The 23,190-nt window shown below is 35.9% G+C and overlaps 18 non-coding genes across 18 annotated transcripts; all 18 read left to right on the top strand.

Annotated features, from left to right (window-relative positions):
- Nucleotides 1-2,420: 2,420 nt before the first annotated feature.
- On the top strand, nt 2,421-2,539 carry LOC139506934 (5S ribosomal RNA). Its single transcript, XR_011660469.1, has one exon. It is a non-coding gene; the product is annotated as a 5S ribosomal RNA (ribosomal RNA).
- Nucleotides 2,540-2,678: 139 nt separating this feature from the next.
- On the top strand, nt 2,679-2,797 carry LOC139506933 (5S ribosomal RNA). Its single transcript, XR_011660468.1, has one exon. It is a non-coding gene; the product is annotated as a 5S ribosomal RNA (ribosomal RNA).
- A 1,971-nt stretch (nt 2,798-4,768) lies between these two features.
- LOC139506931 (5S ribosomal RNA) lies at nt 4,769-4,887 on the top strand. The gene has a single exon (XR_011660466.1). It is a non-coding gene; the product is annotated as a 5S ribosomal RNA (ribosomal RNA).
- Nucleotides 4,888-5,025: 138 nt separating this feature from the next.
- On the top strand, nt 5,026-5,144 carry LOC139506930 (5S ribosomal RNA). The gene has a single exon (XR_011660465.1). It is a non-coding gene; the product is annotated as a 5S ribosomal RNA (ribosomal RNA).
- A 1,971-nt stretch (nt 5,145-7,115) lies between these two features.
- On the top strand, nt 7,116-7,234 carry LOC139506929 (5S ribosomal RNA). Its single transcript, XR_011660464.1, has one exon. It is a non-coding gene; the product is annotated as a 5S ribosomal RNA (ribosomal RNA).
- Nucleotides 7,235-7,372: 138 nt separating this feature from the next.
- On the top strand, nt 7,373-7,491 carry LOC139506928 (5S ribosomal RNA). The gene has a single exon (XR_011660463.1). It is a non-coding gene; the product is annotated as a 5S ribosomal RNA (ribosomal RNA).
- Nucleotides 7,492-9,462: 1,971 nt separating this feature from the next.
- LOC139506927 (5S ribosomal RNA) lies at nt 9,463-9,581 on the top strand. The gene has a single exon (XR_011660462.1). It is a non-coding gene; the product is annotated as a 5S ribosomal RNA (ribosomal RNA).
- Nucleotides 9,582-9,719: 138 nt separating this feature from the next.
- LOC139506926 (5S ribosomal RNA) lies at nt 9,720-9,838 on the top strand. The gene has a single exon (XR_011660461.1). It is a non-coding gene; the product is annotated as a 5S ribosomal RNA (ribosomal RNA).
- Nucleotides 9,839-11,809: 1,971 nt separating this feature from the next.
- Nucleotides 11,810-11,928, top strand: LOC139506925 (5S ribosomal RNA). Its single transcript, XR_011660460.1, has one exon. It is a non-coding gene; the product is annotated as a 5S ribosomal RNA (ribosomal RNA).
- Nucleotides 11,929-12,066: 138 nt separating this feature from the next.
- LOC139506924 (5S ribosomal RNA) lies at nt 12,067-12,185 on the top strand. The gene has a single exon (XR_011660459.1). It is a non-coding gene; the product is annotated as a 5S ribosomal RNA (ribosomal RNA).
- A 1,971-nt stretch (nt 12,186-14,156) lies between these two features.
- LOC139506923 (5S ribosomal RNA) lies at nt 14,157-14,275 on the top strand. Its single transcript, XR_011660458.1, has one exon. It is a non-coding gene; the product is annotated as a 5S ribosomal RNA (ribosomal RNA).
- A 138-nt stretch (nt 14,276-14,413) lies between these two features.
- Nucleotides 14,414-14,532, top strand: LOC139506922 (5S ribosomal RNA). Its single transcript, XR_011660457.1, has one exon. It is a non-coding gene; the product is annotated as a 5S ribosomal RNA (ribosomal RNA).
- Nucleotides 14,533-16,503: 1,971 nt separating this feature from the next.
- LOC139506956 (5S ribosomal RNA) lies at nt 16,504-16,622 on the top strand. The gene has a single exon (XR_011660489.1). It is a non-coding gene; the product is annotated as a 5S ribosomal RNA (ribosomal RNA).
- A 138-nt stretch (nt 16,623-16,760) lies between these two features.
- On the top strand, nt 16,761-16,879 carry LOC139506955 (5S ribosomal RNA). Its single transcript, XR_011660488.1, has one exon. It is a non-coding gene; the product is annotated as a 5S ribosomal RNA (ribosomal RNA).
- A 1,971-nt stretch (nt 16,880-18,850) lies between these two features.
- Nucleotides 18,851-18,968, top strand: LOC139506954 (5S ribosomal RNA). Its single transcript, XR_011660487.1, has one exon. It is a non-coding gene; the product is annotated as a 5S ribosomal RNA (ribosomal RNA).
- Nucleotides 18,969-19,107: 139 nt separating this feature from the next.
- On the top strand, nt 19,108-19,226 carry LOC139506945 (5S ribosomal RNA). The gene has a single exon (XR_011660478.1). It is a non-coding gene; the product is annotated as a 5S ribosomal RNA (ribosomal RNA).
- A 1,971-nt stretch (nt 19,227-21,197) lies between these two features.
- On the top strand, nt 21,198-21,316 carry LOC139506932 (5S ribosomal RNA). The gene has a single exon (XR_011660467.1). It is a non-coding gene; the product is annotated as a 5S ribosomal RNA (ribosomal RNA).
- Nucleotides 21,317-21,454: 138 nt separating this feature from the next.
- LOC139506921 (5S ribosomal RNA) lies at nt 21,455-21,573 on the top strand. Its single transcript, XR_011660456.1, has one exon. It is a non-coding gene; the product is annotated as a 5S ribosomal RNA (ribosomal RNA).
- The last annotated feature ends 1,617 nt before the right edge of the window (nt 21,574-23,190 follow it).

Genomic DNA, 23,190 nt, shown 5'->3' with positions numbered 1-23,190 from the left:
TAACAATATCAAGATATTTTTCACAACCAAAATTTGCTTTAAACGTAACATATGTGCAAAGTTTTCCTTCTGAGTGAGTTTTGAGATTCTTTTCCCAATCTTTTAACATGGCAATTCTTAGTTTTCTGTTGTCAATTGGTTTAGCCATGTCTGAGGATATTTGATAATTATTAATCAGTGAAAGAAGTTTTTCAGATGACATATACCATGATGGTTTCTTTGACTCATACAATTTCTTTGATTCTATAAATGCATTATATAACAATGGAAAGTTAGTGTCTGACTTTTCTAATCTGTAATAGTATTTAGTCATTGCTTTAATCATGTTAAAATATATTGGTAGTCTTCCCAACTCAGTTAATACTGCAAAATTGGTGCTTTTTTTTGGAGCTCCAAGAATAAATTTACAGAATTTAGTATGAAGTTTTTCAGCAGGTAATTTAGAATAAATATGGTCAAATGAAAAAATTCCATTTCTATATTTAGACGACATAGGATTAAAGGCACCCCATATCTCACAGCTGTATAGCAAGATGGGTTTGATGGTATGATCAAAAACATGCATGCTTGTTTTGACTGAAGGATGCAAGGATAAAAAATCTTTAGATAACTTAAAATAGGCTTTTAGAGCCTTTTTATACAATTCATCCTGGGCTACTGTAAAGGAGCCAGATGCACAAAAATGTATACCCAAATATTTATATGTTTTAACACACTCTAGTTTTACACCATTTAGCATAAAATCATATTTGTTAATCAATCTACCTGCCTTGTTGAATATAAGAACCTTTGTTTTGTTTGTATTCACACTTAAGCACCAATCATTGCAGTAATTTTGCAAAATGTCCAATTTTTTTTGCAAACCATTCGGAGATGTTGACAATAAAACAATATCGTCAGCATACATAAGGCAGTGTAAATCTTGATCATTTATTGAAACTGGGTCTTCAGAGTGTTTTAAATAGTTTGTCAAATTATTAATAAAGATCTTGAAGAGGTTTGGACTCAGATTGTCTCCTTGTTTCACCCCCAGGTGCGTTGAAAAGGAATTTGTTAAGTTTTCATTTACCTTTACACATGATTTACTTACTTCATACATGCTTTTGATGATGTTGTAAAAAGAAGATCCCACCCCAATATCTAGTAGTTTCAATTTGATTCCAGTGTGAATAACAGTATCAAAGGCCTTTTTGAAGTCAACAAAGCAGGCATATAGTCTACCACCAGGGTTATTACAATATTTATCAATAATTGTCTTGATTACAAACATGTGGTCGTACAATTTATTTGAAACAAATGATTAAAACTTGTCGAACAAGCACACAGATTTTCTTGTCGATCTGTTTGAATTAGATTGTCATGAAAGTTTAAGGGTGCTCTCGTCGAGGTCCGCGTTAGATAGATAATTACACTATGTCAGTGAGGTTTGGTAAACATTGTAATCTGTCGTTCATTCGCACACATCGTTCAACAACCAAAACCGCAAAATGTCAGACGCACCAGCACCAGTAGTAAAGACCCCAGCTAAGTCACCAAAGAAGAAAGTTGCAGCTAAACCAAAGAAAGTAGCTACTCATCCAAAATACAGCGAGATGGTCGGAAAGGCTATATCTGCTTTGAAAGAGCGTGGAGGCTCCAGCCGTCAAGCCATCCTTAAGTATATCTTAGCAAACTTCAGCGTTGGTAGCGATGCAAAAACAGTAAACACTCACTTGAAGTTAGCTCTGAAATCAGGAGTGAAGAGCAATAGCTTGAAACAGTCGAAGGGTACCGGCGCTTCTGGAAGCTTTAAGATTGGGGAAGTGGCTAAACCAGCTAAGAAACCAGCAAAGAAAGTAGTTAAACCTAAAGCCGCCAAGCCAAAGAAGGCAAAGACACCTACCAAAAAGACTGCCGCAAAGAAACCTGCAGCAAAGAAACCAGCAGGTGAAAAGAAAGCAGCTAAACCAAAAGCAAAGAAACCAGCTGCAAAGAAACCTGCTGCAAAACCTGCTGCCAAATCTGCAAAGAAAGCCACAAAATCTCCCAAGAAGACAAAGGCTGCAGCTAAACCAAAGAAGGCAAAGACACCAAAGAAGAAGTAAATAAAGGAAGCATCCTGATGCTTTTAAAGCTTAAACAGCCCTTTTAAGGGCTACCAAAATTTTTCAAAAAGAGTCTGAAATTGTTGCATGGTATTAGTCACAAATAAAATATAGCTTGTCCCATATTCTAAATCTCTCTGTCTTCTCTGCAATTTTTTTCTACTATAAAGTCCATGTGTACTTGCCTAGTTTTACTATCTTCCACTCTCTGGATCGTGCAGTAAGTGTTTAGTTTTGCTTCTATCTTAAACCTGAAATTTTTTTTTATACAAATTCTAGATCTGTTCAAAATTGCTACTTCCTAACTTTATATATCAAACATTTTGACACTTCTGTGTCTACGACCATATCACGTTGAAAACACCGGTTCTCGTCCGATCACCGAAGTTAAGCAACGTCGAGCCCGGTTAGTACTTGGATGGGTGACCGCCTGGGAATACCGGGTGTTGTAGACATTTTTTGTACCTATAATTTTGCATTTCTACCAAACAATTAATGTAAAGTTTTGCTTCTGAAAAAAATCTGTTTTATATAAATTTCTTTTCAAAAATGCTACTACCTAACCTTATATATCAAAAATTTTAACACTTCTGTGTCTACGACCATATCACGTTGAAAACACCGGTTCTCGTCCGATCACCGAAGTTAAGCAACGTCGAGCCCGGTTAGTACTTGGATGGGTGACCGCCTGGGAATACCGGGTGTTGTAGACATTTTTTTACTTATAATTTTGCATTCCTACCAAACATAATTGTTCTATGATTTTTTTTACTAATTTACTTGGATGTAATATTCAACATATCTAGCTATCAATGAATGAAGAAAACAGAAAATAAATCATTCATAAATTTATTTATTTTTCAATACCCATCTGCATGGTGAAATATTTTTACGTGAAATACATGCAAGTCAAGTTATATACACTTAAGAATTCCACTCCTTCCACATGCATGTGGCTACATATATATTTTTTTTTTTTAAATTAGGTCGTCTGTGATAATATGGTATCCGCCTTTTGTCGTCATTTGAAATCGCCTCTTTCTTTTTGACCAGGGCTTATATGATTCACTATTTTTCTGAAAGAATTCTGATTAGCAAAAATTCATTATAGCAAAAACAAATAATAAACAATAAATACTAATTATAGCTTGTAAAGTTCCAGTAAAAAATTCGAATATTTGAAACGTCTTTCATCTCGGTCAAGGAAGTCCCGCTTTCGAAGTTTGCCATCTTTGTGTGCTTTCATATCGAAGGCAAAATCTAAATTTTTGGGAAGTCTCTTTATTTCTACGTATATCTGAAAGCAAAAACATATAAAGAAATGATTTTACTACAAAGGTATATCATTTTTACGGCACAATCTAGTTTTTGTGAAATAATACAACACGTTTTCTGATGAAGAATCGCACGAGAGAAATTGACAAGTTGTACATTAATCGTAAATATTTCTTTACTCGTGGTATTTTGTTTAATTCTTATGACATATTCTGAAAGAAAAATTCCTGCTGAAGATTTTCGTGTATGATTTATATATCAAAACGTACAATTTATTTGAAACAAATGATTAAAACTTGTCGAACAAGCACACAGATTTTCTTGTCGATCTGTTTGAATTAGATTGTCATGAAAGTTTAAGGGTGCTCTCGTCGAGGTCCGCGTTAGATAGATAATTACACTATGTCAGTGAGGTTTGGTAAACATTGTAATCTGTCGTTCATTCGCACACATCGTTCAACAACCAAAACCGCAAAATGTCAGACGCACCAGCACCAGTAGTAAAGACCCCAGCTAAGTCACCAAAGAAGAAAGTTGCAGCTAAACCAAAGAAAGTAGCTACTCATCCAAAATACAGCGAGATGGTCGGAAAGGCTATATCTGCTTTGAAAGAGCGTGGAGGCTCCAGCCGTCAAGCCATCCTTAAGTATATCTTAGCAAACTTCAGCGTTGGTAGCGATGCAAAAACAGTAAACACTCACTTGAAGTTAGCTCTGAAATCAGGAGTGAAGAGCAATAGCTTGAAACAGTCGAAGGGTACCGGCGCTTCTGGAAGCTTTAAGATTGGGGAAGTGGCTAAACCAGCTAAGAAACCAGCAAAGAAAGTAGTTAAACCTAAAGCCGCCAAGCCAAAGAAGGCAAAGACACCTACCAAAAAGACTGCCGCAAAGAAACCTGCAGCAAAGAAACCAGCAGGTGAAAAGAAAGCAGCTAAACCAAAAGCAAAGAAACCAGCTGCAAAGAAACCTGCTGCAAAACCTGCTGCCAAATCTGCAAAGAAAGCCACAAAATCTCCCAAGAAGACAAAGGCTGCAGCTAAACCAAAGAAGGCAAAGACACCAAAGAAGAAGTAAATAAAGGAAGCATCCTGATGCTTTTAAAGCTTAAACAGCCCTTTTAAGGGCTACCAAAATTTTTCAAAAAGAGTCTGAAATTGTTGCATGGTATTAGTCACAAATAAAATATAGCTTGTCCCATATTCTAAATCTCTCTGTCTTCTCTGCAATTTTTTTCTACTATAAAGTCCATGTGTACTTGCCTAGTTTTACTATCTTCCACTCTCTGGATCGTGCAGTAAGTGTTTAGTTTTGCTTCTATCTTAAACCTGAAATTTTTTTTTATACAAATTCTAGATCTGTTCAAAATTGCTACTTCCTAACTTTATATATCAAACATTTTGACACTTCTGTGTCTACGACCATATCACGTTGAAAACACCGGTTCTCGTCCGATCACCGAAGTTAAGCAACGTCGAGCCCGGTTAGTACTTGGATGGGTGACCGCCTGGGAATACCGGGTGTTGTAGACATTTTTTGTACCTATAATTTTGCATTTCTACCAAACAATTAATGTAAAGTTTTGCTTCTGAAAAAATCTGTTTTATATAAATTTCTTTTCAAAAATGCTACTACCTAACCTTATATATCAAAAATTTTAACACTTCTGTGTCTACGACCATATCACGTTGAAAACACCGGTTCTCGTCCGATCACCGAAGTTAAGCAACGTCGAGCCCGGTTAGTACTTGGATGGGTGACCGCCTGGGAATACCGGGTGTTGTAGACATTTTTTTACTTATAATTTTGCATTCCTACCAAACATAATTGTTCTATGATTTTTTTTACTAATTTACTTGGATGTAATATTCAACATATCTAGCTATCAATGAATGAAGAAAACAGAAAATAAATCATTCATAAATTTATTTATTTTTCAATACCCATCTGCATGGTGAAATATTTTTACGTGAAATACATGCAAGTCAAGTTATATACACTTAAGAATTCCACTCCTTCCACATGCATGTGGCTACATATATATTTTTTTTTTTTAAATTAGGTCGTCTGTGATAATATGGTATCCGCCTTTTGTCGTCATTTGAAATCGCCTCTTTCTTTTTGACCAGGGCTTATATGATTCACTATTTTTCTGAAAGAATTCTGATTAGCAAAAATTCATTATAGCAAAAACAAATAATAAACAATAAATACTAATTATAGCTTGTAAAGTTCCAGTAAAAAATTCGAATATTTGAAACGTCTTTCATCTCGGTCAAGGAAGTCCCGCTTTCGAAGTTTGCCATCTTTGTGTGCTTTCATATCGAAGGCAAAATCTAAATTTTTGGGAAGTCTCTTTATTTCTACGTATATCTGAAAGCAAAAACATATAAAGAAATGATTTTACTACAAAGGTATATCATTTTTACGGCACAATCTAGTTTTTGTGAAATAATACAACACGTTTTCTGATGAAGAATCGCACGAGAGAAATTGACAAGTTGTACATTAATCGTAAATATTTCTTTACTCGTGGTATTTTGTTTAATTCTTATGACATATTCTGAAAGAAAAATTCCTGCTGAAGATTTTCGTGTATGATTTATATATCAAAACGTACAATTTATTTGAAACAAATGATTAAAACTTGTCGAACAAGCACACAGATTTTCTTGTCGATCTGTTTGAATTAGATTGTCATGAAAGTTTAAGGGTGCTCTCGTCGAGGTCCGCGTTAGATAGATAATTACACTATGTCAGTGAGGTTTGGTAAACATTGTAATCTGTCGTTCATTCGCACACATCGTTCAACAACCAAAACCGCAAAATGTCAGACGCACCAGCACCAGTAGTAAAGACCCCAGCTAAGTCACCAAAGAAGAAAGTTGCAGCTAAACCAAAGAAAGTAGCTACTCATCCAAAATACAGCGAGATGGTCGGAAAGGCTATATCTGCTTTGAAAGAGCGTGGAGGCTCCAGCCGTCAAGCCATCCTTAAGTATATCTTAGCAAACTTCAGCGTTGGTAGCGATGCAAAAACAGTAAACACTCACTTGAAGTTAGCTCTGAAATCAGGAGTGAAGAGCAATAGCTTGAAACAGTCGAAGGGTACCGGCGCTTCTGGAAGCTTTAAGATTGGGGAAGTGGCTAAACCAGCTAAGAAACCAGCAAAGAAAGTAGTTAAACCTAAAGCCGCCAAGCCAAAGAAGGCAAAGACACCTACCAAAAAGACTGCCGCAAAGAAACCTGCAGCAAAGAAACCAGCAGGTGAAAAGAAAGCAGCTAAACCAAAAGCAAAGAAACCAGCTGCAAAGAAACCTGCTGCAAAACCTGCTGCCAAATCTGCAAAGAAAGCCACAAAATCTCCCAAGAAGACAAAGGCTGCAGCTAAACCAAAGAAGGCAAAGACACCAAAGAAGAAGTAAATAAAGGAAGCATCCTGATGCTTTTAAAGCTTAAACAGCCCTTTTAAGGGCTACCAAAATTTTTCAAAAAGAGTCTGAAATTGTTGCATGGTATTAGTCACAAATAAAATATAGCTTGTCCCATATTCTAAATCTCTCTGTCTTCTCTGCAATTTTTTTCTACTATAAAGTCCATGTGTACTTGCCTAGTTTTACTATCTTCCACTCTCTGGATCGTGCAGTAAGTGTTTAGTTTTGCTTCTATCTTAAACCTGAAATTTTTTTTTATACAAATTCTAGATCTGTTCAAAATTGCTACTTCCTAACTTTATATATCAAACATTTTGACACTTCTGTGTCTACGACCATATCACGTTGAAAACACCGGTTCTCGTCCGATCACCGAAGTTAAGCAACGTCGAGCCCGGTTAGTACTTGGATGGGTGACCGCCTGGGAATACCGGGTGTTGTAGACATTTTTTGTACCTATAATTTTGCATTTCTACCAAACAATTAATGTAAAGTTTTGCTTCTGAAAAAATCTGTTTTATATAAATTTCTTTTCAAAAATGCTACTACCTAACCTTATATATCAAAAATTTTAACACTTCTGTGTCTACGACCATATCACGTTGAAAACACCGGTTCTCGTCCGATCACCGAAGTTAAGCAACGTCGAGCCCGGTTAGTACTTGGATGGGTGACCGCCTGGGAATACCGGGTGTTGTAGACATTTTTTTACTTATAATTTTGCATTCCTACCAAACATAATTGTTCTATGATTTTTTTTACTAATTTACTTGGATGTAATATTCAACATATCTAGCTATCAATGAATGAAGAAAACAGAAAATAAATCATTCATAAATTTATTTATTTTTCAATACCCATCTGCATGGTGAAATATTTTTACGTGAAATACATGCAAGTCAAGTTATATACACTTAAGAATTCCACTCCTTCCACATGCATGTGGCTACATATATATTTTTTTTTTTTAAATTAGGTCGTCTGTGATAATATGGTATCCGCCTTTTGTCGTCATTTGAAATCGCCTCTTTCTTTTTGACCAGGGCTTATATGATTCACTATTTTTCTGAAAGAATTCTGATTAGCAAAAATTCATTATAGCAAAAACAAATAATAAACAATAAATACTAATTATAGCTTGTAAAGTTCCAGTAAAAAATTCGAATATTTGAAACGTCTTTCATCTCGGTCAAGGAAGTCCCGCTTTCGAAGTTTGCCATCTTTGTGTGCTTTCATATCGAAGGCAAAATCTAAATTTTTGGGAAGTCTCTTTATTTCTACGTATATCTGAAAGCAAAAACATATAAAGAAATGATTTTACTACAAAGGTATATCATTTTTACGGCACAATCTAGTTTTTGTGAAATAATACAACACGTTTTCTGATGAAGAATCGCACGAGAGAAATTGACAAGTTGTACATTAATCGTAAATATTTCTTTACTCGTGGTATTTTGTTTAATTCTTATGACATATTCTGAAAGAAAAATTCCTGCTGAAGATTTTCGTGTATGATTTATATATCAAAACGTACAATTTATTTGAAACAAATGATTAAAACTTGTCGAACAAGCACACAGATTTTCTTGTCGATCTGTTTGAATTAGATTGTCATGAAAGTTTAAGGGTGCTCTCGTCGAGGTCCGCGTTAGATAGATAATTACACTATGTCAGTGAGGTTTGGTAAACATTGTAATCTGTCGTTCATTCGCACACATCGTTCAACAACCAAAACCGCAAAATGTCAGACGCACCAGCACCAGTAGTAAAGACCCCAGCTAAGTCACCAAAGAAGAAAGTTGCAGCTAAACCAAAGAAAGTAGCTACTCATCCAAAATACAGCGAGATGGTCGGAAAGGCTATATCTGCTTTGAAAGAGCGTGGAGGCTCCAGCCGTCAAGCCATCCTTAAGTATATCTTAGCAAACTTCAGCGTTGGTAGCGATGCAAAAACAGTAAACACTCACTTGAAGTTAGCTCTGAAATCAGGAGTGAAGAGCAATAGCTTGAAACAGTCGAAGGGTACCGGCGCTTCTGGAAGCTTTAAGATTGGGGAAGTGGCTAAACCAGCTAAGAAACCAGCAAAGAAAGTAGTTAAACCTAAAGCCGCCAAGCCAAAGAAGGCAAAGACACCTACCAAAAAGACTGCCGCAAAGAAACCTGCAGCAAAGAAACCAGCAGGTGAAAAGAAAGCAGCTAAACCAAAAGCAAAGAAACCAGCTGCAAAGAAACCTGCTGCAAAACCTGCTGCCAAATCTGCAAAGAAAGCCACAAAATCTCCCAAGAAGACAAAGGCTGCAGCTAAACCAAAGAAGGCAAAGACACCAAAGAAGAAGTAAATAAAGGAAGCATCCTGATGCTTTTAAAGCTTAAACAGCCCTTTTAAGGGCTACCAAAATTTTTCAAAAAGAGTCTGAAATTGTTGCATGGTATTAGTCACAAATAAAATATAGCTTGTCCCATATTCTAAATCTCTCTGTCTTCTCTGCAATTTTTTTCTACTATAAAGTCCATGTGTACTTGCCTAGTTTTACTATCTTCCACTCTCTGGATCGTGCAGTAAGTGTTTAGTTTTGCTTCTATCTTAAACCTGAAATTTTTTTTTATACAAATTCTAGATCTGTTCAAAATTGCTACTTCCTAACTTTATATATCAAACATTTTGACACTTCTGTGTCTACGACCATATCACGTTGAAAACACCGGTTCTCGTCCGATCACCGAAGTTAAGCAACGTCGAGCCCGGTTAGTACTTGGATGGGTGACCGCCTGGGAATACCGGGTGTTGTAGACATTTTTTGTACCTATAATTTTGCATTTCTACCAAACAATTAATGTAAAGTTTTGCTTCTGAAAAAATCTGTTTTATATAAATTTCTTTTCAAAAATGCTACTACCTAACCTTATATATCAAAAATTTTAACACTTCTGTGTCTACGACCATATCACGTTGAAAACACCGGTTCTCGTCCGATCACCGAAGTTAAGCAACGTCGAGCCCGGTTAGTACTTGGATGGGTGACCGCCTGGGAATACCGGGTGTTGTAGACATTTTTTTACTTATAATTTTGCATTCCTACCAAACATAATTGTTCTATGATTTTTTTTACTAATTTACTTGGATGTAATATTCAACATATCTAGCTATCAATGAATGAAGAAAACAGAAAATAAATCATTCATAAATTTATTTATTTTTCAATACCCATCTGCATGGTGAAATATTTTTACGTGAAATACATGCAAGTCAAGTTATATACACTTAAGAATTCCACTCCTTCCACATGCATGTGGCTACATATATATTTTTTTTTTTTAAATTAGGTCGTCTGTGATAATATGGTATCCGCCTTTTGTCGTCATTTGAAATCGCCTCTTTCTTTTTGACCAGGGCTTATATGATTCACTATTTTTCTGAAAGAATTCTGATTAGCAAAAATTCATTATAGCAAAAACAAATAATAAACAATAAATACTAATTATAGCTTGTAAAGTTCCAGTAAAAAATTCGAATATTTGAAACGTCTTTCATCTCGGTCAAGGAAGTCCCGCTTTCGAAGTTTGCCATCTTTGTGTGCTTTCATATCGAAGGCAAAATCTAAATTTTTGGGAAGTCTCTTTATTTCTACGTATATCTGAAAGCAAAAACATATAAAGAAATGATTTTACTACAAAGGTATATCATTTTTACGGCACAATCTAGTTTTTGTGAAATAATACAACACGTTTTCTGATGAAGAATCGCACGAGAGAAATTGACAAGTTGTACATTAATCGTAAATATTTCTTTACTCGTGGTATTTTGTTTAATTCTTATGACATATTCTGAAAGAAAAATTCCTGCTGAAGATTTTCGTGTATGATTTATATATCAAAACGTACAATTTATTTGAAACAAATGATTAAAACTTGTCGAACAAGCACACAGATTTTCTTGTCGATCTGTTTGAATTAGATTGTCATGAAAGTTTAAGGGTGCTCTCGTCGAGGTCCGCGTTAGATAGATAATTACACTATGTCAGTGAGGTTTGGTAAACATTGTAATCTGTCGTTCATTCGCACACATCGTTCAACAACCAAAACCGCAAAATGTCAGACGCACCAGCACCAGTAGTAAAGACCCCAGCTAAGTCACCAAAGAAGAAAGTTGCAGCTAAACCAAAGAAAGTAGCTACTCATCCAAAATACAGCGAGATGGTCGGAAAGGCTATATCTGCTTTGAAAGAGCGTGGAGGCTCCAGCCGTCAAGCCATCCTTAAGTATATCTTAGCAAACTTCAGCGTTGGTAGCGATGCAAAAACAGTAAACACTCACTTGAAGTTAGCTCTGAAATCAGGAGTGAAGAGCAATAGCTTGAAACAGTCGAAGGGTACCGGCGCTTCTGGAAGCTTTAAGATTGGGGAAGTGGCTAAACCAGCTAAGAAACCAGCAAAGAAAGTAGTTAAACCTAAAGCCGCCAAGCCAAAGAAGGCAAAGACACCTACCAAAAAGACTGCCGCAAAGAAACCTGCAGCAAAGAAACCAGCAGGTGAAAAGAAAGCAGCTAAACCAAAAGCAAAGAAACCAGCTGCAAAGAAACCTGCTGCAAAACCTGCTGCCAAATCTGCAAAGAAAGCCACAAAATCTCCCAAGAAGACAAAGGCTGCAGCTAAACCAAAGAAGGCAAAGACACCAAAGAAGAAGTAAATAAAGGAAGCATCCTGATGCTTTTAAAGCTTAAACAGCCCTTTTAAGGGCTACCAAAATTTTTCAAAAAGAGTCTGAAATTGTTGCATGGTATTAGTCACAAATAAAATATAGCTTGTCCCATATTCTAAATCTCTCTGTCTTCTCTGCAATTTTTTTCTACTATAAAGTCCATGTGTACTTGCCTAGTTTTACTATCTTCCACTCTCTGGATCGTGCAGTAAGTGTTTAGTTTTGCTTCTATCTTAAACCTGAAATTTTTTTTTATACAAATTCTAGATCTGTTCAAAATTGCTACTTCCTAACTTTATATATCAAACATTTTGACACTTCTGTGTCTACGACCATATCACGTTGAAAACACCGGTTCTCGTCCGATCACCGAAGTTAAGCAACGTCGAGCCCGGTTAGTACTTGGATGGGTGACCGCCTGGGAATACCGGGTGTTGTAGACATTTTTTGTACCTATAATTTTGCATTTCTACCAAACAATTAATGTAAAGTTTTGCTTCTGAAAAAATCTGTTTTATATAAATTTCTTTTCAAAAATGCTACTACCTAACCTTATATATCAAAAATTTTAACACTTCTGTGTCTACGACCATATCACGTTGAAAACACCGGTTCTCGTCCGATCACCGAAGTTAAGCAACGTCGAGCCCGGTTAGTACTTGGATGGGTGACCGCCTGGGAATACCGGGTGTTGTAGACATTTTTTTACTTATAATTTTGCATTCCTACCAAACATAATTGTTCTATGATTTTTTTTACTAATTTACTTGGATGTAATATTCAACATATCTAGCTATCAATGAATGAAGAAAACAGAAAATAAATCATTCATAAATTTATTTATTTTTCAATACCCATCTGCATGGTGAAATATTTTTACGTGAAATACATGCAAGTCAAGTTATATACACTTAAGAATTCCACTCCTTCCACATGCATGTGGCTACATATATATTTTTTTTTTTTAAATTAGGTCGTCTGTGATAATATGGTATCCGCCTTTTGTCGTCATTTGAAATCGCCTCTTTCTTTTTGACCAGGGCTTATATGATTCACTATTTTTCTGAAAGAATTCTGATTAGCAAAAATTCATTATAGCAAAAACAAATAATAAACAATAAATACTAATTATAGCTTGTAAAGTTCCAGTAAAAAATTCGAATATTTGAAACGTCTTTCATCTCGGTCAAGGAAGTCCCGCTTTCGAAGTTTGCCATCTTTGTGTGCTTTCATATCGAAGGCAAAATCTAAATTTTTGGGAAGTCTCTTTATTTCTACGTATATCTGAAAGCAAAAACATATAAAGAAATGATTTTACTACAAAGGTATATCATTTTTACGGCACAATCTAGTTTTTGTGAAATAATACAACACGTTTTCTGATGAAGAATCGCACGAGAGAAATTGACAAGTTGTACATTAATCGTAAATATTTCTTTACTCGTGGTATTTTGTTTAATTCTTATGACATATTCTGAAAGAAAAATTCCTGCTGAAGATTTTCGTGTATGATTTATATATCAAAACGTACAATTTATTTGAAACAAATGATTAAAACTTGTCGAACAAGCACACAGATTTTCTTGTCGATCTGTTTGAATTAGATTGTCATGAAAGTTTAAGGGTGCTCTCGTCGAGGTCCGCGTTAGATAGATAATTACACTATGTCAGTGAGGTTTGGTAAACATTGTAATCTGTCGTTCATTCGCACACATCGTTCAACAACCAAAACCGCAAAATGTCAGACGCACCAGCACCAGTAGTAAAGACCCCAGCTAAGTCACCAAAGAAGAAAGTTGCAGCTAAACCAAAGAAAGTAGCTACTCATCCAAAATACAGCGAGATGGTCGGAAAGGCTATATCTGCTTTGAAAGAGCGTGGAGGCTCCAGCCGTCAAGCCATCCTTAAGTATATCTTAGCAAACTTCAGCGTTGGTAGCGATGCAAAAACAGTAAACACTCACTTGAAGTTAGCTCTGAAATCAGGAGTGAAGAGCAATAGCTTGAAACAGTCGAAGGGTACCGGCGCTTCTGGAAGCTTTAAGATTGGGGAAGTGGCTAAACCAGCTAAGAAACCAGCAAAGAAAGTAGTTAAACCTAAAGCCGCCAAGCCAAAGAAGGCAAAGACACCTACCAAAAAGACTGCCGCAAAGAAACCTGCAGCAAAGAAACCAGCAGGTGAAAAGAAAGCAGCTAAACCAAAAGCAAAGAAACCAGCTGCAAAGAAACCTGCTGCAAAACCTGCTGCCAAATCTGCAAAGAAAGCCACAAAATCTCCCAAGAAGACAAAGGCTGCAGCTAAACCAAAGAAGGCAAAGACACCAAAGAAGAAGTAAATAAAGGAAGCATCCTGATGCTTTTAAAGCTTAAACAGCCCTTTTAAGGGCTACCAAAATTTTTCAAAAAGAGTCTGAAATTGTTGCATGGTATTAGTCACAAATAAAATATAGCTTGTCCCATATTCTAAATCTCTCTGTCTTCTCTGCAATTTTTTTCTACTATAAAGTCCATGTGTACTTGCCTAGTTTTACTATCTTCCACTCTCTGGATCGTGCAGTAAGTGTTTAGTTTTGCTTCTATCTTAAACCTGAAATTTTTTTTTATACAAATTCTAGATCTGTTCAAAATTGCTACTTCCTAACTTTATATATCAAACATTTTGACACTTCTGTGTCTACGACCATATCACGTTGAAAACACCGGTTCTCGTCCGATCACCGAAGTTAAGCAACGTCGAGCCCGGTTAGTACTTGGATGGGTGACCGCCTGGGAATACCGGGTGTTGTAGACATTTTTTGTACCTATAATTTTGCATTTCTACCAAACAATTAATGTAAAGTTTTGCTTCTGAAAAAATCTGTTTTATATAAATTTCTTTTCAAAAATGCTACTACCTAACCTTATATATCAAAAATTTTAACACTTCTGTGTCTACGACCATATCACGTTGAAAACACCGGTTCTCGTCCGATCACCGAAGTTAAGCAACGTCGAGCCCGGTTAGTACTTGGATGGGTGACCGCCTGGGAATACCGGGTGTTGTAGACATTTTTTTACTTATAATTTTGCATTCCTACCAAACATAATTGTTCTATGATTTTTTTTACTAATTTACTTGGATGTAATATTCAACATATCTAGCTATCAATGAATGAAGAAAACAGAAAATAAATCATTCATAAATTTATTTATTTTTCAATACCCATCTGCATGGTGAAATATTTTTACGTGAAATACATGCAAGTCAAGTTATATACACTTAAGAATTCCACTCCTTCCACATGCATGTGGCTACATATATATTTTTTTTTTTTAAATTAGGTCGTCTGTGATAATATGGTATCCGCCTTTTGTCGTCATTTGAAATCGCCTCTTTCTTTTTGACCAGGGCTTATATGATTCACTATTTTTCTGAAAGAATTCTGATTAGCAAAAATTCATTATAGCAAAAACAAATAATAAACAATAAATACTAATTATAGCTTGTAAAGTTCCAGTAAAAAATTCGAATATTTGAAACGTCTTTCATCTCGGTCAAGGAAGTCCCGCTTTCGAAGTTTGCCATCTTTGTGTGCTTTCATATCGAAGGCAAAATCTAAATTTTTGGGAAGTCTCTTTATTTCTACGTATATCTGAAAGCAAAAACATATAAAGAAATGATTTTACTACAAAGGTATATCATTTTTACGGCACAATCTAGTTTTTGTGAAATAATACAACACGTTTTCTGATGAAGAATCGCACGAGAGAAATTGACAAGTTGTACATTAATCGTAAATATTTCTTTACTCGTGGTATTTTGTTTAATTCTTATGACATATTCTGAAAGAAAAATTCCTGCTGAAGATTTTCGTGTATGATTTATATATCAAAACGTACAATTTATTTGAAACAAATGATTAAAACTTGTCGAACAAGCACACAGATTTTCTTGTCGATCTGTTTGAATTAGATTGTCATGAAAGTTTAAGGGTGCTCTCGTCGAGGTCCGCGTTAGATAGATAATTACACTATGTCAGTGAGGTTTGGTAAACATTGTAATCTGTCGTTCATTCGCACACATCGTTCAACAACCAAAACCGCAAAATGTCAGACGCACCAGCACCAGTAGTAAAGACCCCAGCTAAGTCACCAAAGAAGAAAGTTGCAGCTAAACCAAAGAAAGTAGCTACTCATCCAAAATACAGCGAGATGGTCGGAAAGGCTATATCTGCTTTGAAAGAGCGTGGAGGCTCCAGCCGTCAAGCCATCCTTAAGTATATCTTAGCAAACTTCAGCGTTGGTAGCGATGCAAAAACAGTAAACACTCACTTGAAGTTAGCTCTGAAATCAGGAGTGAAGAGCAATAGCTTGAAACAGTCGAAGGGTACCGGCGCTTCTGGAAGCTTTAAGATTGGGGAAGTGGCTAAACCAGCTAAGAAACCAGCAAAGAAAGTAGTTAAACCTAAAGCCGCCAAGCCAAAGAAGGCAAAGACACCTACCAAAAAGACTGCCGCAAAGAAACCTGCAGCAAAGAAACCAGCAGGTGAAAAGAAAGCAGCTAAACCAAAAGCAAAGAAACCAGCTGCAAAGAAACCTGCTGCAAAACCTGCTGCCAAATCTGCAAAGAAAGCCACAAAATCTCCCAAGAAGACAAAGGCTGCAGCTAAACCAAAGAAGGCAAAGACACCAAAGAAGAAGTAAATAAAGGAAGCATCCTGATGCTTTTAAAGCTTAAACAGCCCTTTTAAGGGCTACCAAAATTTTTCAAAAAGAGTCTGAAATTGTTGCATGGTATTAGTCACAAATAAAATATAGCTTGTCCCATATTCTAAATCTCTCTGTCTTCTCTGCAATTTTTTTCTACTATAAAGTCCATGTGTACTTGCCTAGTTTTACTATCTTCCACTCTCTGGATCGTGCAGTAAGTGTTTAGTTTTGCTTCTATCTTAAACCTGAAATTTTTTTTTATACAAATTCTAGATCTGTTCAAAATTGCTACTTCCTAACTTTATATATCAAACATTTTGACACTTCTGTGTCTACGACCATATCACGTTGAAAACACCGGTTCTCGTCCGATCACCGAAGTTAAGCAACGTCGAGCCCGGTTAGTACTTGGATGGGTGACCGCCTGGGAATACCGGGTGTTGTAGACATTTTTTGTACCTATAATTTTGCATTTCTACCAAACAATTAATGTAAAGTTTTGCTTCTGAAAAAATCTGTTTTATATAAATTTCTTTTCAAAAATGCTACTACCTAACCTTATATATCAAAAATTTTAACACTTCTGTGTCTACGACCATATCACGTTGAAAACACCGGTTCTCGTCCGATCACCGAAGTTAAGCAACGTCGAGCCCGGTTAGTACTTGGATGGGTGACCGCCTGGGAATACCGGGTGTTGTAGACATTTTTTTACTTATAATTTTGCATTCCTACCAAACATAATTGTTCTATGATTTTTTTTACTAATTTACTTGGATGTAATATTCAACATATCTAGCTATCAATGAATGAAGAAAACAGAAAATAAATCATTCATAAATTTATTTATTTTTCAATACCCATCTGCATGGTGAAATATTTTTACGTGAAATACATGCAAGTCAAGTTATATACACTTAAGAATTCCACTCCTTCCACATGCATGTGGCTACATATATATTTTTTTTTTTTAAATTAGGTCGTCTGTGATAATATGGTATCCGCCTTTTGTCGTCATTTGAAATCGCCTCTTTCTTTTTGACCAGGGCTTATATGATTCACTATTTTTCTGAAAGAATTCTGATTAGCAAAAATTCATTATAGCAAAAACAAATAATAAACAATAAATACTAATTATAGCTTGTAAAGTTCCAGTAAAAAATTCGAATATTTGAAACGTCTTTCATCTCGGTCAAGGAAGTCCCGCTTTCGAAGTTTGCCATCTTTGTGTGCTTTCATATCGAAGGCAAAATCTAAATTTTTGGGAAGTCTCTTTATTTCTACGTATATCTGAAAGCAAAAACATATAAAGAAATGATTTTACTACAAAGGTATATCATTTTTACGGCACAATCTAGTTTTTGTGAAATAATACAACACGTTTTCTGATGAAGAATCGCACGAGAGAAATTGACAAGTTGTACATTAATCGTAAATATTTCTTTACTCGTGGTATTTTGTTTAATTCTTATGACATATTCTGAAAGAAAAATTCCTGCTGAAGATTTTCGTGTATGATTTATATATCAAAACGTACAATTTATTTGAAACAAATGATTAAAACTTGTCGAACAAGCACACAGATTTTCTTGTCGATCTGTTTGAATTAGATTGTCATGAAAGTTTAAGGGTGCTCTCGTCGAGGTCCGCGTTAGATAGATAATTACACTATGTCAGTGAGGTTTGGTAAACATTGTAATCTGTCGTTCATTCGCACACATCGTTCAACAACCAAAACCGCAAAATGTCAGACGCACCAGCACCAGTAGTAAAGACCCCAGCTAAGTCACCAAAGAAGAAAGTTGCAGCTAAACCAAAGAAAGTAGCTACTCATCCAAAATACAGCGAGATGGTCGGAAAGGCTATATCTGCTTTGAAAGAGCGTGGAGGCTCCAGCCGTCAAGCCATCCTTAAGTATATCTTAGCAAACTTCAGCGTTGGTAGCGATGCAAAAACAGTAAACACTCACTTGAAGTTAGCTCTGAAATCAGGAGTGAAGAGCAATAGCTTGAAACAGTCGAAGGGTACCGGCGCTTCTGGAAGCTTTAAGATTGGGGAAGTGGCTAAACCAGCTAAGAAACCAGCAAAGAAAGTAGTTAAACCTAAAGCCGCCAAGCCAAAGAAGGCAAAGACACCTACCAAAAAGACTGCCGCAAAGAAACCTGCAGCAAAGAAACCAGCAGGTGAAAAGAAAGCAGCTAAACCAAAAGCAAAGAAACCAGCTGCAAAGAAACCTGCTGCAAAACCTGCTGCCAAATCTGCAAAGAAAGCCACAAAATCTCCCAAGAAGACAAAGGCTGCAGCTAAACCAAAGAAGGCAAAGACACCAAAGAAGAAGTAAATAAAGGAAGCATCCTGATGCTTTTAAAGCTTAAACAGCCCTTTTAAGGGCTACCAAAATTTTTCAAAAAGAGTCTGAAATTGTTGCATGGTATTAGTCACAAATAAAATATAGCTTGTCCCATATTCTAAATCTCTCTGTCTTCTCTGCAATTTTTTTCTACTATAAAGTCCATGTGTACTTGCCTAGTTTTACTATCTTCCACTCTCTGGATCGTGCAGTAAGTGTTTAGTTTTGCTTCTATCTTAAACCTGAAATTTTTTTTTATACAAATTCTAGATCTGTTCAAAATTGCTACTTCCTAACTTTATATATCAAACATTTTGACACTTCTGTGTCTACGACCATATCACGTTGAAAACACCGGTTCTCGTCCGATCACCGAAGTTAAGCAACGTCGAGCCCGGTTAGTACTTGGATGGGTGACCGCCTGGAATACCGGGTGTTGTAGACATTTTTTGTACCTATAATTTTGCATTTCTACCAAACAATTAATGTAAAGTTTTGCTTCTGAAAAAAATCTGTTTTATATAAATTTCTTTTCAAAAATGCTACTACCTAACCTTATATATCAAAAATTTTAACACTTCTGTGTCTACGACCATATCACGTTGAAAACACCGGTTCTCGTCCGATCACCGAAGTTAAGCAACGTCGAGCCCGGTTAGTACTTGGATGGGTGACCGCCTGGGAATACCGGGTGTTGTAGACATTTTTTTACTTATAATTTTGCATTCCTACCAAACATAATTGTTCTATGATTTTTTTTACTAATTTACTTGGATGTAATATTCAACATATCTAGCTATCAATGAATGAAGAAAACAGAAAATAAATCATTCATAAATTTATTTATTTTTCAATACCCATCTGCATGGTGAAATATTTTTACGTGAAATACATGCAAGTCAAGTTATATACACTTAAGAATTCCACTCCTTCCACATGCATGTGGCTACATATATATTTTTTTTTTTTAAATTAGGTCGTCTGTGATAATATGGTATCCGCCTTTTGTCGTCATTTGAAATCGCCTCTTTCTTTTTGACCAGGGCTTATATGATTCACTATTTTTCTGAAAGAATTCTGATTAGCAAAAATTCATTATAGCAAAAACAAATAATAAACAATAAATACTAATTATAGCTTGTAAAGTTCCAGTAAAAAATTCGAATATTTGAAACGTCTTTCATCTCGGTCAAGGAAGTCCCGCTTTCGAAGTTTGCCATCTTTGTGTGCTTTCATATCGAAGGCAAAATCTAAATTTTTGGGAAGTCTCTTTATTTCTACGTATATCTGAAAGCAAAAACATATAAAGAAATGATTTTACTACAAAGGTATATCATTTTTACGGCACAATCTAGTTTTTGTGAAATAATACAACACGTTTTCTGATGAAGAATCGCACGAGAGAAATTGACAAGTTGTACATTAATCGTAAATATTTCTTTACTCGTGGTATTTTGTTTAATTCTTATGACATATTCTGAAAGAAAAATTCCTGCTGAAGATTTTCGTGTATGATTTATATATCAAAACGTACAATTTATTTGAAACAAATGATTAAAACTTGTCGAACAAGCACACAGATTTTCTTGTCGATCTGTTTGAATTAGATTGTCATGAAAGTTTAAGGGTGCTCTCGTCGAGGTCCGCGTTAGATAGATAATTACACTATGTCAGTGAGGTTTGGTAAACATTGTAATCTGTCGTTCATTCGCACACATCGTTCAACAACCAAAACCGCAAAATGTCAGACGCACCAGCACCAGTAGTAAAGACCCCAGCTAAGTCACCAAAGAAGAAAGTTGCAGCTAAACCAAAGAAAGTAGCTACTCATCCAAAATACAGCGAGATGGTCGGAAAGGCTATATCTGCTTTGAAAGAGCGTGGAGGCTCCAGCCGTCAAGCCATCCTTAAGTATATCTTAGCAAACTTCAGCGTTGGTAGCGATGCAAAAACAGTAAACACTCACTTGAAGTTAGCTCTGAAATCAGGAGTGAAGAGCAATAGCTTGAAACAGTCGAAGGGTACCGGCGCTTCTGGAAGCTTTAAGATTGGGGAAGTGGCTAAACCAGCTAAGAAACCAGCAAAGAAAGTAGTTAAACCTAAAGCCGCCAAGCCAAAGAAGGCAAAGACACCTACCAAAAAGACTGCCGCAAAGAAACCTGCAGCAAAGAAACCAGCAGGTGAAAAGAAAGCAGCTAAACCAAAAGCAAAGAAACCAGCTGCAAAGAAACCTGCTGCAAAACCTGCTGCCAAATCTGCAAAGAAAGCCACAAAATCTCCCAAGAAGACAAAGGCTGCAGCTAAACCAAAGAAGGCAAAGACACCAAAGAAGAAGTAAATAAAGGAAGCATCCTGATGCTTTTAAAGCTTAAACAGCCCTTTTAAGGGCTACCAAAATTTTTCAAAAAGAGTCTGAAATTGTTGCATGGTATTAGTCACAAATAAAATATAGCTTGTCCCATATTCTAAATCTCTCTGTCTTCTCTGCAATTTTTTTCTACTATAAAGTCCATGTGTACTTGCCTAGTTTTACTATCTTCCACTCTCTGGATCGTGCAGTAAGTGTTTAGTTTTGCTTCTATCTTAAACCTGAAATTTTTTTTTATACAAATTCTAGATCTGTTCAAAATTGCTACTTCCTAACTTTATATATCAAACATTTTGACACTTCTGTGTCTACGACCATATCACGTTGAAAACACCGGTTCTCGTCCGATCACCGAAGTTAAGCAACGTCGAGCCCGGTTAGTACTTGGATGGGTGACCGCCTGGGAATACCGGGTGTTGTAGACATTTTTTGTACCTATAATTTTGCATTTCTACCAAACAATTAATGTAAAGTTTTGCTTCTGAAAAAATCTGTTTTATATAAATTTCTTTTCAAAAATGCTACTACCTAACCTTATATATCAAAAATTTTAACACTTCTGTGTCTACGACCATATCACGTTGAAAACACCGGTTCTCGTCCGATCACCGAAGTTAAGCAACGTCGAGCCCGGTTAGTACTTGGATGGGTGACCGCCTGGGAATACCGGGTGTTGTAGACATTTTTTTACTTATAATTTTGCATTCCTACCAAACATAATTGTTCTATGATTTTTTTTACTAATTTACTTGGATGTAATATTCAACATATCTAGCTATCAATGAATGAAGAAAACAGAAAATAAATCATTCATAAATTTATTTATTTTTCAATACCCATCTGCATGGTGAAATATTTTTACGTGAAATACATGCAAGTCAAGTTATATACACTTAAGAATTCCACTCCTTCCACATGCATGTGGCTACATATATATTTTTTTTTTTTAAATTAGGTCGTCTGTGATAATATGGTATCCGCCTTTGTCGTCATTTGAAATCGCCTCTTTCTTTTTGACCAGGGCTTATATGATTCACTATTTTTCTGAAAGAATTCTGATTAGCAAAAATTCATTATAGCAAAAACAAATAATAAACAATAAATACTAATTATAGCTTGTAAAGTTCCAGTAAAAAATTCGAATATTTGAAACGTCTTTCATCTCGGTCAAGGAAGTCCCGCTTTCGAAGTTTGCCATCTTTGTGTGCTTTCATATCGAAGGCAAAATCTAAATTTTGGGAAGTCTCTTTATTTCTACGTATATCTGAAAGCAAAAACATATAAAGAAATGATTTTACTACAAAGGTATATCATTTTTACGGCACAATCTAGTTTTTGTGAAATAATACAACACGTTTTCTGATGAAGAATCGCACGAGAGAAATTGACAAGTTGTACATTAATCGTAAATATTTCTTTACTCGTGGTATTTTGTTTAATTCTTATGACATATTCTGAAAGAAAAATTCCTGCTGAAGATTTTCGTGTATGATTTATATATCAAAACGTACAATTTATTTGAAACAAATGATTAAAACTTGTCGAACAAGCACACAGATTTTCTTGTCGATCTGTTTGAATTAGATTGTCATGAAAGTTTAAGGGTGCTCTCGTCGAGGTCCGCGTTAGATAGATAATTACACTATGTCAGTGAGGTTTGGTAAACATTGTAATCTGTCGTTCATTCGCACACATCGTTCAACAACCAAAACCGCAAAATGTCAGACGCACCAGCACCAGTAGTAAAGACCCCAGCTAAGTCACCAAAGAAGAAAGTTGCAGCTAAACCAAAGAAAGTAGCTACTCATCCAAAATACAGCGAGATGGTCGGAAAGGCTATATCTGCTTTGAAAGAGCGTGGAGGCTCCAGCCGTCAAGCCATCCTTAAGTATATCTTAGCAAACTTCAGCGTTGGTAGCGATGCAAAAACAGTAAACACTCACTTGAAGTTAGCTCTGAAATCAGGAGTGAAGAGCAATAGCTTGAAACAGTCGAAGGGTACCGGCGCTTCTGGAAGCTTTAAGATTGGGGAAGTGGCTAAACCAGCTAAGAAACCAGCAAAGAAAGTAGTTAAACCTAAAGCCGCCAAGCCAAAGAAGGCAAAGACACCTACCAAAAAGACTGCCGCAAAGAAACCTGCAGCAAAGAAACCAGCAGGTGAAAAGAAAGCAGCTAAACCAAAAGCAAAGAAACCAGCTGCAAAGAAACCTGCTGCAAAACCTGCTGCCAAATCTGCAAAGAAAGCCACAAAATCTCCCAAGAAGACAAAGGCTGCAGCTAAACCAAAGAAGGCAAAGAC

This window comes from Mytilus edulis, unplaced genomic scaffold (assembly GCF_963676685.1).
Source record: "Mytilus edulis unplaced genomic scaffold, xbMytEdul2.2 SCAFFOLD_346, whole genome shotgun sequence".
Classification (NCBI taxonomy): domain Eukaryota; kingdom Metazoa; phylum Mollusca; class Bivalvia; order Mytilida; family Mytilidae; genus Mytilus; species Mytilus edulis.
This window is presented reverse-complemented; position numbering and strand designations above follow the sequence as displayed.